The following is a 16,583-nucleotide window of genomic DNA, read 5'->3' on the forward strand; positions in this document are numbered from 1 at the left end:
ATTTTATTCGGAGTTTTCTTTTGAGTTAAAGCTTTCTATTTAAGTTTCATGAATATTTATTCAGTTTTTAAGCTTTTGCATGCTTAAGTTAGTCTTCCGCTTGTAGTCAGCCAGGATGAGGGTTTGCTTGGGGACCAGCAATGGTTCTTGAGTGCCGGCCATGTCCAGGGGGTAGACTCGGGTCGTGACAATTTGTGTCAAGGATCCTGTATATGTAACTGCTCAAGACATCATCTTGCCACCTTATGTGGAAATCGTTGACAATACACAACATATAGCTAGTTTGATGGAATCAATTGATTCTTGTATCGGATTACAAATAGAGAGAAATATAGCCACCCTAGATGTCTTGTATTTGCTATATTTATGATCACGTTCTTTAGATTGGCATATTCTTTCTTGTGAATTTTTAGTTCTAGTACTATATATCTCCCTCTAGTTGATTTGGGGACTGAATCTGGTAGGACTATTACTGTTTATTCAATGTGGATTGATGTTTGAAGTACTTTCTTTTTTATGGAAAAGGGGTAAAAAATGCACTTAAACTATGCGAACAACAACAAAGGATAATTTGTTCAATCTCGCATAGTTTAAGGGCATTTTTTTCCTTTCTCTTACTCCAACTCAGGTGATTCGGATATCATAAAGAGCATACCAAGTGATTGGTGAGATAGCAGCTGACGTTACAGATTGTTGTTCTAATGGATGCTGCTCAATCTTATTGTGATGTTACACTTTGCAATTTTTTTCTTATTCAGAAAAATATCTAATGTAGATGAAGTTTGCCACTCTTTTGGTGGTGTGCGCGAAAGGAAGTTTTGATGGTATTTGGAATCTTGATGATATCAATTTTTTCTTTTACATTGTGTTCTTACAAGGTCAAGTTATGTACTCCATTAGTATAAGTAATTTTTACATCATCAAGTCACTTTTACTCGTGTTGCAGGAAATAACTTGTTTGAAATTGGGGATATTACATCTACATGGTTGCTTTAAAATCTAAAGGTCCAATCCAGTGATCTTCAAGTTGCGCAGGTTATTTGAAGTCCGCTAGCTCTACACCAAAAGAGACATTTAGTGACAATAGATTTTCCTTTTAGCGCCATTTATATAGAGTACTAGTTATACATACTCATATTTATTATTGCGGTTAAATATAGTATAGTGACAGTTATTTTATTGGTGCAAAGTAATCATCGCAAAATCCTTTATTTCTCGTAGTGTAGTACTTGATAATCTCACTGAAAGAATTAACTAGCAATCATATTTTTAAGCTATTAAGAAGAGCGAGTGGGGGGTGTTTAGTCTATTTATCAAGAGTTTTTCTATTCTAAAAACTTGAAACATCTGATTAAAATGAATGAATTTCAATCGAGTTTATTTCAAACTTAACAAAACATATATTCTTCAATGTGACCTAAAAAGGCCTAATATTAATCAAGTTTTATAATTTGTTCTAGTGAAAATCTCCCTCGCAATGCTTGGGATCATTCCCCACCTCCGTGTCCACAAAGGAAATGAATGAACGCAACACTATATATTAAAATATAACTAAGCATAGTCTCATAAATTGCAATGCATAGAAGACTGTTGACAATGTAGAATTGACTAAGATCGATGAATATATGTGCCTGGATACTTCATGCTTGTTATGTGGTGATCATCCTGAAAATATAGAACATTTGTTTTCACAAACTTGTCGGCAAAAGATAGGAATTCGATAGAAGGAATATATCAAATTAAACGAGATGAATTGTATAGGTTTTGGATCAAGTTTGAGACTAGTTGTATGAGATGTTGTAATGATACTCTGGATGTTTTTGAATAAAATGTGTTCATTCGATCAAAAAAATAAATTATCTAATAATATTTTTATCCTACCTTTTCATAATAAAATGTGTTCGTTCCCATATCCTACTTTTTTGTTTGTAGGGTCGTCCTTCAAATTGATGATGTATAGCATACTGTCTATCTATACATTGTATTCATAAAAAAATGGTAGAGAAAACCTATCTCTCGTGTATACTAAGTCGTCTTTATTAGGGAGTATCTTACCCGACTTGACTATCAAATATGAAAACAATTGGCCTCTACATAGACGGAAATAAATAAAGAAGGGAAGGTTTGGAAGCTTTTCCTTTTCATCACTTCGATCACTCCCTCTTCAATTTCATCCCTTTCCACAATATGTCCCTTAAAGCCTCAAAACAATTTTTTTTTGTATTTTGGAAGGTTAGGTAGCACAACTTGGCACATTTTAAACTTTTTGTTTGTATTACACTAACTGTTAAAAAAATTCAAATTACAGTAATCTTGATATGCTTATCTCCTTTAATATAGATGAAATGCCCTAATAGAAATATTTTTGTGAAGTAACAAGTACAATAAGCTTTAGAATTGCAGGAAGGACAAATCGCAGGTGTGAAATTAATCTTTTTGCCCAAAATTTTCTATTTTTTTTCTTGATTATATATGTGTGTGTTTGAATACTTGTATACATAGATGATAAATCTTATCATTGTAGGTTGATTCATCCAAAAGCTTTCTTCGACTGTGCTTAGCTTTTTCATCATCAGGTTCTGCCCACAGTTGTGCTGACATTTTACGGTAATCTTCTTTAACGTGCTTTTTGTTTATGAAAATTAATTTATAGAGATATGACTTTTATGAAAAAAGAAAGATCTTTTTTGGATTTGTTTTTTGATTTGTTGTCACAGTTTTGTAAATCTTCCCTTTTCTTGATCTTCTTTGACATGCTTATCTTTAAGACGGGGGTCTATCAAAAATATTTTTTAGAGAAACAGTAAGATCTTTTATGGCTTTCCCTTTTTGGTTCTGTAAATCTTTCCTTTTTAGATCTTCTTCGATATGGTTTTCCCTGAGCTAAGGGTCTATCGTAAATAGTTCTTTACCTATCCTCCCCACACCTTACTTGTGGGATTACACTGGGTATATTCTTTATTTTTTTTGTTCCGTAAATATTTTCTTTTTCGATCTGATTTAATATGTTTTTCCTTGAACCGAGGGTCTATCGGGAATAGCCCCTCTACCTCCAAAGGTAGGACTGAGGTCTATGTAGACTCTACCCTCCCCAAACCTCACTTGTGGGATTACACAAATCTTCCCTTTTTTTTCTGCTTTGATAGGCTTTTCTTTGAGCCGAGGGTCTATTGAAAAAACAACCTCTCTACCTCCTATAGGCTTTTAGGTTTAGAGAATATTTTTCCTTTCGTGTCGTTTATTCATCTCAATAGAGGTGTATATAGATACAACTAATACTTTGTTGACTAGTATAATTAGAGTAGAATTAGGACAAATACTTGACCCCTACTCCAAGAAATATATATTTACATAATATCCTAATTTCAAACTCCCCCTCAAGGGGGTGCATATATGTCTATCATGCCCAACTTGCCAATCACCTCGTGGAAGACCTTCCCTGATACAACGTTGGTGAGTACGTCTGCCACCTGACTTTCAGACTTGACAAATGGAAAATGTATGATCTTTTGATTTAACTTGTCCTTAATGAAGTGTTGATCAATTTTAACATGCTTAGTCTGATTATGTTGAACAGGGTTCTGTGCTATTTGAATTGCAGCTTTGTTATCACAGAATAAGTTCATAGGTCTTGTACATTCAATTCTAAGATCCCTCATGACATATTTAATCCATAATAGCTCACACAAGCCATTGGCCATCCCTCGAAATCCTGCTTCTGCACTAGACCTCGCGATAACCTTTTGCTTCTTACTTCTCCACGTGACAAGATTGTCTTCGAAAAAAGTGAGATAACCTGAGGTTGATTTCCTGGTCAAGAGATCTCCTGCCCAATCTGCATCTGCGTAGCCTTTGATGACATTTTTTTCATTGTTCAAGAACAATAGTCCTTTTCCTGGAGCTCTCTTCAAGTATCATAAAATTTTATAAACAAGTTCCATATGATCTTCTGTTGGGTTCAGCATGAACTGACTCGCAACACTTACAACATATGCAATGTCTGGCCTTGTGTGAGTCAGATAGATCAACTTCCCTACTAGACATTGATATGTGCATTTGATCTTTCCTCGTGACCTTCTAATTCCAAGAACTAAATTTCTCCCCCTAAAGCTCTATTCATCCTAGTCTCTTCTATTTCATTCTCCCCCTGAAGAGATGAGAGTGTCACTCCACCTTCATAATATGGTTTTGACTCACGGAAAGATGTATTAAGAGTAACATATAGTTTCTTATTTTGTGGGTCATAACAGCGGTATCCTTTCTGAAATTCTGAATAGCCAACAAACACACACCGTCTTGCACACGGATCCAATTTTCCTCATAGAGTTTTGGGAATGTGAGTATATATTGTGCAACCAAACACCCTTGGCTCTAAGTTTGGTAGATGAGGAAGAGAACAAAAAGAATGGAGCTTTTGCTGCATAGTCTCAAAATTAATGACTCGAGATGGAACCCGATTAATAAGATAAGCCGCAGACTTAACCGCTCCCCCCAATAAATAGTTGGCATATTCATGCCAAAGAGAGATGCACATAAAATCTCCATAATCTGTCTATTTTTTTCTTTCTGCTAGGCCATTTTGTTGTGGTGTGTATGCAGGATGTTTGATGACGTATACCTCATTGCCGAAGGTATTAGTCAATAGTAGATTGCATAAATTCCATGGCATTGTTAGATTGACAAACATAGATTAATTTGTCGTTGATCTTGAGTGCGTACCATATTATAAAAATATTTGAATGCAATATACACATCACTTTTCTTTCGAAGTAATGATATGCATGCCATCCTAGTACATTCATCTATGAAAGTAATAAAATAACAAGCTTGAGACAGAGTTGCAACTTTTGCAAGGCCCCAAATATCAGAATGTATAATAGCAAAAGGTTCAGAACATTTATTCAAACTTGGTAAATATGAAACACAATGATTTTCTCTAATTCACAAATGTCACAATGAAAAACTGAGTTATCTAAACCTAAAAACAAATATGGTTTAAATTTCTGAAGATAACCAAACGAGATATGTCCGAGCCATCTATGCCATAACCATACATGGTCCCGCGCTTTCTCAACCCCATATGTGCGGAATGCATGACTGAATTTCTTCTCTCCGCCTTTAGTCAATTCCAGAAAGTAGAGATTGTGTCGCTTAACACCATAACCAAGAGTCCTCCAAGTCAGAATGTCCTGAAAGTTACAAAAAAGAGGCCAAAAGGTTACAGTGCAATTGTGAAAGGAGGTAACTTGGCTAAATTATGATCTAGAGTAGGTACAACCAAAACAGTGTCAAGTCTTAAAGCATATGTTAAGACAACTGGTCCTGCTCCAATAACTGGAGAAGTACCGCCATTAGCGGTAGAAATAAAGGGATGAGAGATGGTTTTAATGATTGTTATTCGCTTGGGTCTTTGGTCATGTGATCAGATGCTCCACTATCTAAAATCCAAGTACTATTCGTAGAAGGTGCAGTAACATTAACATTAACATTAACATTGTTATTACCGGTAATACCTGGTTGCGTCATATTGACACGAGGTTCTATTTTACCATCATTATAGGTTGAATAGTTCATGAAGAAGTTGTGACTACAACTCTGTTTGGAATGACTTTGCGAGGTTTCTTCTCTCATGAATTAGTCGAGCACTGCCCATAGTCTGCCTCTGTTGAGCTTCTCTTCAGACATAAGCATATGTACTTTCTAGGTTAAGCTTTGTATCCTTCCTAAACATCTCACCACGAACTTGATCAAATTTTGCATCAAGTCCATTGAGAAATATATGAACTCATAGCCTTGCCATCATAGAATGCATCTGAATAATACCCTTAACAGATCCATCCTGTGTATTTGTTCAGTGATCAATTTCCTGAAAAATAGCAGCCAATTCGTTATAGTACGTGGACAGGGGTCTTCCGTATGCATAGCGGTGAAGGTGATGTAGTTCAAACAATCGGGTTTCATCAAAACCATCATAGAACGTTTTGGCAACTACTTCCCAAATTTCCTTTGCCGTGGAAAGCCTGATAAACCGTTGCATCAGGGTGGGACTCATCGAGTCAATCTGCCAGCTCTTCACCTTCTGGTTCTTTGTAATCCATATTGCATAACCCGAGTCAGTTTGTTCGGGTTTCTTTGCTTTACCGATAAGGTAACCAACCTTGTTTCGAGCTCCGATACACATCTCCATCAATTGAGACCATAATGAGAAATTCGTTTCATCAAGGATAACTCACGTTGGAAAGGGCGAGTTGTCTTATTGAACTATAATTGAGGTAGGGTTTGTTACAGTTGAGTTCATAGGGTTTCTTGTTGTGCCAAAGGAAGGCGTAGTATCACCCATCTTGGAAAAAATGAGGTTGGGGTTCAAGTTTTATGAATCTGATTGCTCTGATACCATGTAGGCTTTTAGGTTTAGAGAATATTTTTCCTTTCGCGTCATTTATTCATCTCATAATAGAGGTATATATAGATACAACTAATACTTTGTTGACAAGTATAATTAGAGTAGAATTAGGACAAATACTTGACCCCTACTCCAAGAAATATATATTTACATAATAGTCCTAATTTCAACACCTCCCAAGGTAGAGATAAGGTCTACGTACACTATATCATACCCGTACCTCACTTGTGGGATTGACTGGATATGTTGTTGGTTCTATAAATCTTCCGTTCAAATGAACAAATTTGCAGACAATCAGAAAATGATTAATTTAGATATTGGTTTTGAGGTAGATTCTGAAGAGGTGAATATCATGGCCTCTGCTCTTCTTTAGAATGTTTTCTGTTGTTTAAAGTTAATCTGTAGAGATTTGAGTGTTTCTCAAAAAGGAAAAATAAGAATTTGTATAGCTTTCCTTTTGATTTGTTGTCTTGGATATAATTTGTCATTGCACTTTCACTAGTTTTAAATAGTTAGATTGTGTGACAAAGGAATATGGCTTTTTCCTTTTCGATTTGCTATTTCAAGTTGTATAAATGTAACAAGAAGATACCGGAGAGACTTTATTGACAATATCATAATGATTGACTTCCTCTTGGATTCTGGGGTAGAATATGAGGGAATGCAAAATAACACTTTCCTATTTGATATTGCTTACATTCGTCTTGTTAAATTTCTACTTTTTTTAGGAGAGAAAGTTGTTCAGGTATTACTCTACAATAATGTTCTTATCCTGAAACTCTTAACAAATGAGGATTGATTTCTTTTGATAACATATGTTGGATTGACAATATTTATTTCTCGTTATGTGGTACAGGGCCATAGATCTTTTATTTTTGTGTCACTAACAAGAACAGAAATACATATTTCAGTGATATAATTTTTTCTTATCTAACAAGCAAATAGTTGTCTTCTTTCTTATTATAAAACCTTCCATCCGTTAGAAAAGGTAAAGAACGTAGATGCTTTAATAATATGCTTTGTATCTCTGGATACTTATGTGGGTAGTATACCACTTGTATCTTCATGTTTGTTCGTTTTACTAGTCACTTATTACTTCTCTTAGTATCCATAGCTGATTTAAAGGAATACATGTCTTGTTGCGATTGTTTTTGTTTACTAAATGTCAGGGGTTACAAAAAATCTTATTTTAGATGTCCGATGTTTATGGTTGCTTTTGTCATATATTGACACTCGTCCGTTTTCTGAATCCTCTTCAAGTACTTTCCTTTTTCATGCTTGATATTTCCTTGCAGGTCTAAAATAAAATGAGCACCGACCGAACATGCAATAGCTCAATCTGGACTAGGGAGGAGGACAAAATCTTTGAGAATATCCTTGCGATATACTTTAATGATAACAATCTACTCACGAAGATGGAAGAAGCACTTCCTGGAAAAACAGTTGATGAGATCAAGGATCACTATAATATACTCTTAGAAGATATCAATGCCATCGATTCTGGAGGCACTCCATTACCTAATTATCCAGAAATGCAAAGCAATGCCAACCAAAATACGAAAGCAGATATTGACTGGCGAAGAGGGACTCCTTGGACAGAAGAGGAACACAGGTTGGTTTACTAAGTACAGATTTTGAGGGTTTATTTGCTTGTCTTTTTTAGGAGTCTGACTGTCTGGTCATATATGTTTTAATGTTTTGGGGGGTGTATATGTGATTTTACACAGTGCATGCAGAAGGCTTTGAGAGAGTAAAACTTTTAAGGTCATTTCTATCTTTCCTGTTATAGGTCATTTCTCCGGGGCTTAGATATTTATGGAAAAGGTGATTGGAGAAGTATATCTAGGAACTGCGTGAAAACATGAACCCCAATGCAAGTGGCTACCCATGCCCAGAAGTATTTCAAGCGCGTTGAAGCCAACAAGAAAGGGAAAAGAAGAGCAAGAGCAAAACCAAGTGTTCTAGATATCACTGGAGTAGATGCTGAATTCGGTGGTACTTCCCAAGTTCCAATCACTGTGGACATGATTGGACCTGCTTGCGAGGGATCACAAGCAGTGCCGAACACTAGCACTGAGAGCATCTGTCATCGAGAGAGCACCAATGCTGAGCAGATGACAGCAGTAGTCGGAGGAGAACTCTCAGGCGAAAATGCTTTTGTGAATGTTGATGCTAGCAGTGGAACTTCCAGTCATTCTATCCCTAGAATTGGGAGTGAACTTGAAGCATTACTCAGTCACCCCATGGACGAAGACAATGATTTCAATTTGATTTTTGATGTCGGGATGGCACCAACTTCTGATGCTGGGATAGCACCAACTGCTCAAACCGGAATGTCCGGTTATGCAGCTGCAGGGGAGGCTCCAGCTCAGTTACCTCCCTTTTCCCCCTCATCTTACTTTGGTGATGGAGTATGGCGCAGTTTAGACCCTCACCGTTGATGATGAAGGCACTTTTAATCCGCATGATCTGTTCACAGATCAGATGTTCTGATTTGCTGCACTTGTTTATTGAAGACTTGTTTTTAGATGTTCTGATTCTGACTACTACTGCTCTTCCTTATCTATTCTTAATCTGCTTTAGATAGTATTGCTAGACAAGTGGATTTTGGTTGAAATATTTCAAAAATAAAAAAACATTAGCAATTGTTTTCAAAGTTCTTGCCTTTGTTTTTTTGCAATTGTTTGAGGGACAAAATAATCATTTTTTCTGTGCATTAAGGACTTTCTGTTACGTGATATGTATGAAAGGACTAAAATAGTCCAACCCCATACATTAGGGATCAATTTGATCATTTTAAAGTCCATCTACTGTCGAGAAGCCGATTGTCAACTTGAATGTTCACACAAGAAAACTTGTATTTCCATGCGTCTTTTTATTTGTCAATCTGGGGCAATATGAGTAGCATAAGTTATTTCTTATAAACATTCGAGGGGAAATTGGAGGACTACCAATTTATTGACCCGGGAAGTAAAGAATGATAAATCGATGAGCTCTTATTTTCCCATGGCGGACCTGTATACTCTTGTCTTCGTTACGTATAAAGGACACTCTTTTTACCCTTAACAAGAGGTAAGTGAAATCCATTTTTCAACTGAAATGTTTTATCCTTACTCCTTAGTGGGGCTTATCCAGTGTGAACCGGAATCAACGGCATTGAACTTTGTATACTGAGTGGTGAAACCCAAAAATACAAATTCACTAGCCATGATTCTTATCATCAACATAGTACAACTTTGTCATCCCCCCCCCCCCCTCCACGGTAGGAACTACGATCCATAAAACATGCAATAATTTTACTAGGTGAGGCATGTATGAAATTTTCACTAGCCCGAATTTTACTAGGTGAAACATCCATAAAACATGCAATAATTTCACTAGCCCGAATTTAAGATTCTCAAAATTCAATTTCATTGGCATCACATACTTTTGGAAAGGATTAAATTTTCTGTCATAAATGACATACGTATTAACATCCATAGGACTTTATTTCCATAGATGATCTAGTTTCCTACGAACAAGATTCTAAATAGAAAACGAAAGAAACTAAGGTCAAGATAGTCTAGGCTAAGCAATTCATCTACCTTCTTGGTGAGGTATTACTATTCTAATTTTAAGATGATTTTAAAATGTTTAATTTACATTTCAGACTCCGAAATAATATATCATCAATGGGTAGGCAGATTTATGTGGTTCGTGCAGTCAAAGTTAGATGCATCAGGTATTGTGTCGTGCTTTCCTTTTGGGGGGGATGACCATGGGTTAAGCAGCATTGTCTGCGCACGTAGAAATTCTCTTCTTTGTGAATGTACACATTCTTGAATGCAATTAGTAGTTCATTGTGATGGGAAAATTGGTAAGATAATAAAAGCAATACACACTTTGGGTATAAATAAGAAGAGTGGATTTGTTTTTCTGAGACACCACACGATCTGGAATATTAAGAATTTTCTTGAAAGGAATCGGATGTCAGCGCAGGCACCTTATTGTGATGGGAAATTTGGTACTCTTGGGCCACCAGAAAACTGCTTTCAACATTGTGAGTGGGAATATTGAAAATGGAAGATGGAGAACAGAAACGCCCTCGAAATTAAGAGGAGGGGCACAACCGAAGTAACTGTTAGAATAGGACTCTAACCCTACAATTGTATAGCTATAAATATATGTTTTCTATTGTATATTGAATCAATAGAGAATACTATTTCAGAATATCTTATGTCTTTCTAGTTATGAGGAAATTATCCACTTGTTGCTAAAATGACAATGATACAAACATTATTGGTTGTGGCTTCAATGAGAGGCTAGGCCTTACATCAGATGGATGTGAAAAAACGTATTTCTTCACGGCAACCTAGAAGAAGTTGTGTTTATGAAACCACCACAGGGGTGTGTTCTGCCAAGACCAAATGCAGTTTGTCGTCTTTGAAAATCTCTTTATGGCTTAAAACAAGCTCCCCAAGCTTGGTTTGATAAATTTCTATCCACGATTCAAACAATGGGCTTCTCGTAGAGTTCTTCGGATTATTCCTTGTTTCTTCGTACTTCTTCAGTAGGTATCACAATACNATCAGATGGATGTGAAAAACGTATTTCTTCACGGCAACCTAGAAGAAGTTGTGTTTATGAAACCACCACAGGGGTGTGTTCTGCCAAGACCAAATGCAGTTTGTCGTCTTTGAAAATCTCTTTATGGCTTAAAACAAGCTCCCCAAGCTTGGTTTGATAAATTTCTATCCACGATTCAAACAATGGGCTTCTCGTAGAGTTCTTCGGATTATTCCTTGTTTCTTCGTACTTCTTCAGTAGGTATCACAATACTTCTCATCTATGCTGATGATATCATTATCACATGAAATGATCAAGATAATATCACTAAGTTGAAAGAATTATTGCATACCTCATGTAAGAAGAAGGACTTAGGACGACTGACGTACTTTCTTGGACTTGAGGTTATATACTTGCCTACTGGGATCATGCTTCAGAATAAAAGTATGCTAGTGATCTTGTTATAAGGGATGGTCTTACTGATGAGAAGGTTGTGTACACCCCGATGGAGATTAATACGAAGTACAAGGAGGTTGATGGAGAACCATTCAATGAACCAACATTATACCAGCAGTTGGTGGCATCATTAGTTTATCTCACTATGACAAGACCGAACATCTCATATGCAGTACATGCTCTAAGTCAGTTTGTGGCTAATCCTTATTATATACATCACACTTCATTACTTCATGTCATTCGGTATATTTGTGGTTCTATGAGTCAAGTTGTTCTTTTCAGTTCTGATTCTTCTATACACCTTGAAGGATATACTAATGCAGATTGGGCTGGTTGTCCCTATTCACAACGCTTACTGGTTGGTGCATGTTTAGAAACAATCTTGTACGTCTAAATCATCTAAGGAGGCTGAGTAACGTGCTATGTTGATAGGAAGTTCAGAAATTGTTTGGCTACAACGGCAATTATTTGATCTTGGTGTCGTTATTACATCTCCCACATTGTTACATGTTGATAACACTAGTGCGATTAAAATAGTCACAAACCCGGTGCAACACGAAAACCCCCTTCACGCCAATTTAAAATTCACAAATTTAATTGAAAGAAGCCAAAAGAAAGAGTTATCACTACAACAAAAATAATCTTTTAACCATAATTAATAGCTTAATTGCCACTAAATATGTATTAGTATTCTCTATAAATGTCTTTAATGTCTATAGCAACATTGAATCTAATGACAATTAATTAATATCGGTAAAGACTCTAGCACTCTTCGTTAATGTGCATATTTATTGTCGATAAAAATAATTTTGTTATAGTTTATTTTGGGCATCTGTTAGTTTCAAGAAAACAAAACTTGATCTCTTGTTATGCCAAAAAATAAGAGAGGAAGAAATATGACAAATTAGTCAATTTGCAATAAAGGAAGTGGAGTAATTGTCTCTAAACTAATATTTTAGGAAGAGTGCAATGACATACAAAATGTTCTTACCTAAGATAAAACAATAAAAATTATATACTAACTTGTGGCAAGCAAGAGAGTAATTTGTTTGGTTCTTTTAACAAACTTTGCCATTGGTTCCGTATTAGTTATCACATATTTGTTGTTATGTGCTATCAAATATAGCATAACCCTCAAATAAGTTTCCCAAAATATATAGAAGAAGCCTGTAGAAAGGTTCAAAAAGGAAGATCAATTTTCAATCATCCTTGTTGTGATTTTTAACAAAGTTAAAGAAAAAAAGTCTCCAAAATAGCAAAAAGAAATTGCAATAGTTACATGAATTACTATGACTTACAGTAAAACATTAAGCTTCATGAAATAGGAGGAAGGAAACTTTAAGAAATGAAACACACTTCATAAGAAGCTTAATTAATGTATTTGAATTCGAATCCCCTATAGCGGAAAAAAACCGTACAAATAATAGTGGAAGAAATAGAAGTTTTGTTTACTGAAGAGCCAAATGTTATGAATATCAATCATTCCAGCAATGTTATGAGTTGTGGACTGAGAAGCACAAGAATAGTAATGTTGCATTGCAATTGAAATTAATTTTCCTTTTTTATTGTTTCTTCTTTTGGTGCCGTGGAATTATGTGTTTGGTTTTAAAATGTGTGAATGAAAAACGAAGAATTGTAACTTTTGTGAAAAGTTGTGACTTTTATGAAGAGTTGTGACGTTTATGAAGAGTTGTGACTTTTCTAAAGAGTTGTGACTGCACCAATGTGGATTGATGTTTGAAGTACTCTTTTTTTTACGGAAAAAGGGTAAAAACATGTTGGGTTTTATTTCCCCTGAGTTTCTTATCATAAATAGGTTTTTCTTTTAGGAAAAGATTTAGAATTGACTAGTCATTTTCTTGTAGGAAAAGGCTTAGAACTCTATAAATAGAGGTTTGTTCCTTCTAACGTAATCAACATTCACAATGTAGTCCTAGGGGCTTTGAGAGTTTTTGGTAGGGGGAGAATTTGTCGGAGACAAGTGATATGTTATCACTTGTGTAAACCTCACATGTATTCCGGACAGTAGAAGAGTGATGCAAACCGTTCGTCTTTCCAACAGAAACAGAAGGGACCTGCTCCATCATCTGCTAGTACACCTTCACTTAAGAACAAGGGTGAGTACTATGGGAAAAATGCCAGAGTAAAACCTAGCTATTTACAGGGTAGTGTGGCACAAGAGGGTAGTAAGCCTCCTGCATGCGCCAAGTGTAGTAGGAACCACTCAGGTATTTGTCGAGAGGGCTCCATTGATTGTTTCAAGTGTGAACAGAATGGACATTTCATGCGAGAGTGTCCAGAGAACAGGCAGGGTAATGGGAACAATAAAGGTCAGTCTTCTTCAGTTGTTCCACCAGACATGACGACCCCTAGATGAGTTACTTCTAGTGTTGGTGGAGGAGTAAACCGCCTCTACGCAATCAACAGTCGCCAAGAGCAAGAGGATTCACCGGATGTTGTCACTGGTATGATCAAATTCTTTACTTGTGATGTGTATGCTTTGTTAGACCCAGGAGCAAGTTTATCTTTTGTAACTCCTTATGTTGCAAATCAGTTTATGTTCTTCCTGAAAGACTTTGTGAACCGTTTTTTGTGTTTCTACACCTGTTGGGGAGTCTATTCTAGCAGAAAGAGTTTATTGTGATTGTCCTATTACTATCAATCACCAGAGCACCATGGCTGATTTGGTTGAGTTAGACATGGTAGATTTCGATGTCATTCTAGGTATGGATTGACTTCATGCTTGTTATGCATCGATAGATTGTAGAACTCGAGTAGTCAAGTTTCAGTTTCCGAATGAGCCAATTATAGAGTGGAGAAGTAGTCCAACAGGGCCTAAGGGTCGTTTCATTTCGTACCTTAAGGCGAGAAAGTTAGTTTCGAAGGGTTGTATCTATCACTTAGTCCGAGTTAATGACTTTAGTGTTGAGATACCTCATTTTCAGTCAGTTCCTATAGTAAGAGAGTTTCCAGAAGTTTTTCCTGATGACCTACCCAGAATTCCTCCTGAGAGAGTGATAGATTTCGGCATAGATCATTATTCCAGATACTTGTCCTATCTCTTTTCTGCCTTATGGAATGGCACTAGCAGAGTTGAAAGAGTTGATAGAACAATTAAAGGGGTCTAGTAGATAAGGGTTTTATTTGACCATGTTGATTCGACAACATCGAAGTTTCAACGGTCCGAAGCTTGTGAGGAAAGCTTTCAGGAATGGAAAGAGAAGTTGACTACTGCCCAGTTATGATATTTGGTTCTTGAGTACATACTGGGTATCTGAATCTAAAATGGATTCCGCAAGTAGGAATAGTGAGGATGAATGGGTCTGACCCATCATTAGAGCCAGAAGTAAAAGGTGAGAAAGACCAGACCCTATCTTGTTGGAATTACAGACAGAATGTTCATAAGCAGTAATGGCTTTTGAACAAGGGGGAGATGGTGTTTTGAGTTATCAAGGTGGATTGTGGGCATTGTTGCTTGTTGGGTGTTAGTGTTTGATTTACACCCTTAGCCTAGTAAGAGTCACCTCATTCGAGGACGAATGTTCCCAAGGGGGAGATATTGTAACATCCGGCAATGTGAAATAATTGAAGAGGCTTAGAATTGGAAATTTTCATTTTTTGAAAGAATTTAAAAATCTGGAAATTTGGCCAAGTATGGGAAAAAGTGAGTTTTTGGCCAACTTTGAGCAGTCATAACTTCTAGCTCAAGATGATTTAGGTGTAGTTCCAGTTATTTTTGCGACGCTCATGGAATGATCTTTCCAACGCCACCAAATTTTCTCGATTCCAAGTTCGTATGAGCGAGTTATACCCTTTGAAAGTTGGGCAGTTGGCAGGGAATCCGTCCAGAAATTTTAAGGGCATTTTGGTCTTTTCCCTAGCCTTTTCTTTTGGATATATATGAGTGTGTAAGACTGATTTAGATTAGTTTTCCCTTTTAAAAAGTGAGATTTAGGGTTATGAGTGAAGAGAGAAAGAAGAGGAGAAGGAGAAGAAGAAGCAACTTCGTAGAGATCGTCGTGGATATCGTCGGGGGTGATCCCTATTAAGGCATGTGAGTTCATAGTGTTAGGTTGGTTCTTTCCCCCACACGCCAAGCTCATTTTATTTATGAGAAAAAGATTGGCTGTGTTGTTGAAGTTGTTGGTTGTGGTGTTGATGTTGTTGATTGTGTTGTTGAAGTTCTTGTTGGTTTGGTGTATGTTTCCCGTGGAGTTTTTGAGTTAATCTATTGCATGTTGAGGGATTTTATGATCCTTAGTGTTTGGGGTTGAAACCATTGAAGGTAAGGGAGGTTTAGAGTTGGAAAAATGAAGGAGAAAAGTCAAGTTTTCGGGGAAAAGGGCTGGGGCATCGCGCCAGCCAGTGCACCCCAAAAGGGACTCTGAGGTCCAGCCCTTGGGGCGTCGCCCCTACCAGACCCTTCTGACCTTTGAGGTCTGGCGCTCCGCGCCTCTCAGAGCGCCAAGAGTGCCAAGTCTTCCCATTCCTTCCCCACTTTTTCATGCATGTTCCTAGGTATTGTACTTATGTTCCCTAGTTGTTTCCAACACCCCAAGGTACGTTTAAACGTCAAGAACTCGTCCATAACATGTGATCAAACACCTTGAATCCATAATCAAATTCAAGGAGAGTTAGTTTCCAAGTCAAGTGAAGTTAGAAGTCAAGTGAAGTTAGAGCCAAGCTTAAAAGTTAAGAAGTAAGTCAAGCAAGTCTCTAAAGTTTTTCAAGAGTCTTTAATGAACGTTTTAACTTTATTTTAAGGCTCAAGGTTCAAGTCAAGCAAAGAGTATAGAGTTTCCAGTCAAGTAAAGAGTATCGAGTTTTAAGTTGAGTTCATTTCTCAAAAGTTATAAGGGAACTAAGTATTCCCTAAGAGTTTATAAATGTTTTTACATTTGAGTAAGAGGGGAACCATGTTTTCCAAAAGAGCCTTTGGGCTAAGCATTGAGTAATTATCTTAAACTAAAGAAAGAGGTTGTTTTAAAAGTAAAGCTAAGGTTTGAAGTTCTTTTCTTCAAAGAAGTATATGGGGACTGTATTCCCAAAGAAGTTTATAGATGTTTTCACATTTAAACAAGCTTTGGAACTGAGATCTCCAAAGAGCCTTCGGGCTAGTTTTTTTCAGAAAAAGAGTTATCGCTTTCTAAATGAAGCAAAAGAGGAAACTGAGATTTCC

General features: G+C 36.6%; 1 pseudogene; it reads left to right on the forward strand.

Moving 5' to 3' along the window:
• Positions 1-7,710: 7,710 nt before the first annotated feature.
• On the forward strand, positions 7,711-8,896 carry LOC125871893 (transcription factor SRM1-like; annotated as a pseudogene).
• The last annotated feature ends 7,687 nt before the right edge of the window (positions 8,897-16,583 follow it).

The sequence above is a fragment of the Solanum stenotomum genome, chromosome 7 (assembly GCF_019186545.1).
Source record: "Solanum stenotomum isolate F172 chromosome 7, ASM1918654v1, whole genome shotgun sequence".
NCBI lineage: Eukaryota > Viridiplantae > Streptophyta > Magnoliopsida > Solanales > Solanaceae > Solanum > Solanum stenotomum.